We start from the raw sequence: 4,698 nt of genomic DNA on the forward strand, positions 1-4,698 counted from the left end.
CTTTCAGTGTAGATGACTTACATACATGGATTAAAACTATTTGTGGGGTGTTCATGTTATATTGATCTTATATTAAAGAATGTACTGCAGTAGTCATTTCAATCGCTGCAACAACTTACGAATGTTTGTCTAACTTTGGTGTAAGTCCTCATCTCATCATTCTCACATGAATGTTTCTGGGCCATATGAATCATTTATGTGATTATCTTCCATGGGGCTCACATAAATGAAGTTATTTCCTGTCTCGCAATAAGAATCTAGCAGCGGCAAACTCAGTGTCGATGAATTGGTCTGGTGGCTTGTCTTCTGATGATTACTCTTGTGCCAATGGAATTGCCTGGTCCAGAAACCATGAGTGGACCAAGGGATTTTTTTTTTCATTTTCTAAATCTAGAGTCATCCATTCTCTTCCACGGGATGTCCTACAGCAGTTAGGAAAGCTTGATGCTTAGAGGTCTCCACAGGAAGTCACATTCCTTAGAAGAGAAAACCATGCAGAAGGATAAGGAAAGCTGGACACAACCATGGTTGATTACGTGCTCTCTCAGACCTGAGATGATGATGATGGATTTGGAACCACTTCATACTATGCTCTCCCGAGCTCATTTCCACTAGACCACAAATGCATTCTGCTAAAAGCTTTAGCAAGAGTTACTCACCCTTGAGCCTGATCACCCTTGAGCCAAGGATTATCTATGGCTCCCTTTAAAGTTCATTCCTGAAGGACAACTCAAGATTGACAGCAGAAATATTTATGCTCTGTTCCTGCCAACAATGAAGCTGAGCCTCCCTCTTCCAGGCTGGTGGCAGCGTAGGGCTTCTCTTATATACACAGAGCAGGTACCAACCTCAGCTGCATGGTTCACTCACCTCCGTTTTCAACACACACACACACACACACACACACATATATATATATATATATATGTGTGTGTGTGTGTGTGTATATATATATATATATATATATTTATAAAATTTCAAATCTTTCATTCTCTCACAAACAGATCCCATCTCTATCCCACTATCTACTCTCGGTTGCCTTTTAATACTTGCCTGTCACTAAAGTAAGAAAAAAGAATGTGGTTCAGTTTAGCTCACATTGGGCTCCTTTTCTTATTCCAATAATATATTTCAGGATAAAATATGCCCTGAATGTTTTTGATTGCTCTTTGTTACTGATTTAATTCTCTCTGACAATATTATACATATATTGTTATATTGTACAGGCTGTTATGTCCTTCAAGCTGTCTTATATCCTTCCTGCCTCCATCATTTATTTGTAATCTAACAGGTCCCTTTCCCATTACCTTTCATTGGTTACACACTGATTTTAACTGACTGTCATCGGTGAGGTTACAGGTTTAGAAGTATCCATTGGTGATGGGTTGATCTCTTTTATTCCCTGCACACCAGAAAGAATGGCGAAACTACCCATTGAAACATGAAGCTCAAGAGAAAGAAGACCAAAATATGGATAATTCAGTCCTTCTTTGAATGAGGAACAGAATGCCCATGGGAAGAGTTACAGAGACAAAGTGTGGAGCAGAGACTGAAGGAAAGGCCATCCAGAGATTACCTCACCTGGGGATCCATCCCATATACAGTCACCAAACCCAGACACTATTGTAAATGCCAACAAGTGCTAGCTGACAGAAGTATGATATGGCTGTCTCCTGAGGGGCTTTACCAGTGCCTGACAAATACAAAGGTGGATGCTCAGTCCAATGCTTGGCTCACTCAAGTAGAATCTACCAGTTGCAAACTCAGAGTGGAGAAATTGTGCCTTGTGATTCCTTCACGCATCTGCGAATTACTGGTGCCACTTTCAGTGTGGTGTAGATCTGCTGCACTGAATCAATGCTGCAGTGAAATGTCGGTCATGATGATGTGTCCTGAAAATAGGTCATCGGATCCCTCTTTTCCAGCTCTTTTTATTTTTAATTTTACTTTTAAAACTTTGTTATAAAAACAAGTTACAAGAAAACCCAAACTGTCACATGCTGAAATTAACCAGACTCCAAATCTCCACACATCTTAGTGAATTTTCTATGCTGTTAGAGGAACCGTTTGGAATGGGAGATGTGGAGCTTCACATTGGATCTTATGCTTCTAGTAATATATTTCTATGCATGTAACTACTACGAAACTGAAAATCCATGACAGAGCTAGATGAAGAAAAATGATTAGCTGGACATTTTGAGACTAATATTCTTGGATACCGACCCGTCCCAGAACTGTGTCTCTAGTTTCATATGTAGCAGAGGATGGCCTAGTCAGCCATCAATGGGAGGAGAGACCCTTGGTCTTGAGAAGATCATATGCCCCAGTACAGGGGAATGGCAGGGCCAGGAAGTGGGAGTGGGTGGGTTGGGGAGCAGGGAGGAAGGGGGGAGAGCATAGGGGCCTTTTGGGATAGCATTTGAAATGTAATGAAGAAAATATCTAATAAAAATAAAAAGAAGCTAGCCTGGGAGCAACATTGGGCTCCCTCTTCCAGTTCTTAATTCTTTCTGTTCACTCTATGAAATTTTTCCTGAGCATAAGTAACAACCATACATTTTGTAAATTTTATGACATTATGAATTAATTACAACTTTTCCCCCTATAGCTTCCCTCCTCCCGAACACTACTATCTATGCCACTCTGCTGCTCTTTGAAACACATGGCCTCTTTAGTCATTAATAGCTATTGCATGTTTATAGTCCCCTGTCTCATATACAAATACACACACATAAATTTATAAATATACCCTGTTTAGTCAATTTAATGTTACTTGTCTATATGTTTTCGGGAATAACCACTTCGAACTGGAAAAACAATTACTGCACTCTTTCTAGGGACAATCACCTGTGCGGCTCCCACCTTTGGAAAGCTGGGTGTATTTCTTTGTGTAAGACTGGGTTGTGGCCAGGTGGGCTTTTCCCCATCGATTTGGATTGTCTATTGGTGTCAACTTTGTTCAGTTCATGTTCCTCCTTGGACAGTATATCGTGTGACTTTACTTGTACAGCTTTTCCCTTAAGTAGATCTTGTATTTCTCTTTTTTAAATCATCTCTTCATATTGACAATGTATTTACTTTGGATTCAAACCTAGAAGAAATATTGCTGGATGACATAGCATGTCAATTTTCATCCTTTGGCAAAAATATTTATGCTGTTTTCAATAACTGGCATCTCATTAACATTCCTGTATTCGTTAGAAAGTAATACATTGTATGTTAATCCCTAAATAATTTTATAACGGTGTCAAGGGACTTTAAAGCTATTACGGATTGTCTTAATAAGTATTTATTTTCTAACAGCATGTGTCAAAAGTTAATATTTGTACAAAATCTTTTTTGAATGATAAGTTTTAAGAAAAACAATTTATCACTAAATAAAAAGACCATGTTGTTTACGTCATCGACCTTAGTCATGGATATAAAAGAAATATAACTGAAGTGTTCGAACCAGAAATTGTATGTTCTTTTACTTTGAATAACAATACCAAGTTTTGTTAGAGAACTTTAAACTTTTTGGCAGCCTTCCAACAATAACAAATATGAAAATAATCAAGTTGCATTTATTTTTATTGTAGACATTAATATAAACTAATTTTACTTGAATTTTAATTTGTATGTTTTAATCACAGGGTAATTTGTAATGCATTCACAGATTTCTAAATTATTTGTCTTTTGCAAATTTGTTGATTATTCACTCTTCTTAGACTGGATGTGTTCTCGTCATACTTATTGGAGACATCACATTGTTTAACTGCAAGTAGCTCTTGTATGGGAGTGATTGTGCATGGTAAAATCATGTTGTTTAACTTGTTAATTGATTTTAGACTCCTTAGTATTCCCAGAAAAGTAAAACATTTACAAATCAACTTATGAAACACTTTCAGTCATATAAATTGTCTTTTTATTACATTTCTTTATTATACTTAGGAAGTTTTCTTCTCTCTAATAACATAAAAACAATATTCTTGCAGGCTCTCAATTTTTCTGTCACTTTTAAGATATTTAACCCCTTCCCCCTAGAAATGTCACATCACACACACATTCCTGATGTAAAGAGTTGCAGAATTGCAACTGAAGTATGGAGAATGAGACAAGTGTATTAGGCGTCCAGAATTCATTTTCTATAGAAGCAGTGGCAAATTAGCACGGGAAAAGCAGACCTCAGTTTATCAAATTCCAGGTCAGAAGTATAAATTCATGGCTAGGATGCTTTCTTCCTTTGAAAATTTCTGCTGCTACACTTATCTGGGGCTATAACTTTCCTCCAGAGTCTGTGAGTGAAGAATATTATTTAGAAGCATTCGAATCCTGTTTAGGAGTTTGCTAGCATGCTTCTCAAGGCCATGCTCATGTCAAGGAATTTATACTTACAACTACATCAGGGTACCATGTTATTATATATTTAAGTGATTGTATGTATGAGCTGAACGAATAACTCTTCTCATCATGTACTGAAAAAAGGAGATGCCTTTGGGAAGCATGGTGAGAAACACATGGCCAAAGATAACTGACATCATCAACAAATTTGCAAAATCAATACTTTAGAAACATGTGAATGCATTACAAATTACTCTCATTTGTACATTCACTTTTCAGTTCTCAGGTATTTTCTTTTCTTTATTTCCTTCTTTCTTATTTTTTATATATTTTTATTAGATATTTTCTTCATTTACATTTCAAATGCTATCCCCAAAG

This window comes from Mus caroli, unplaced genomic scaffold, assembly GCF_978045245.1.
Source record: "Mus caroli unplaced genomic scaffold, Mus_caroli_1 scaffold_18, whole genome shotgun sequence".
Classification (NCBI taxonomy): Eukaryota; Metazoa; Chordata; class Mammalia; order Rodentia; family Muridae; genus Mus; species Mus caroli.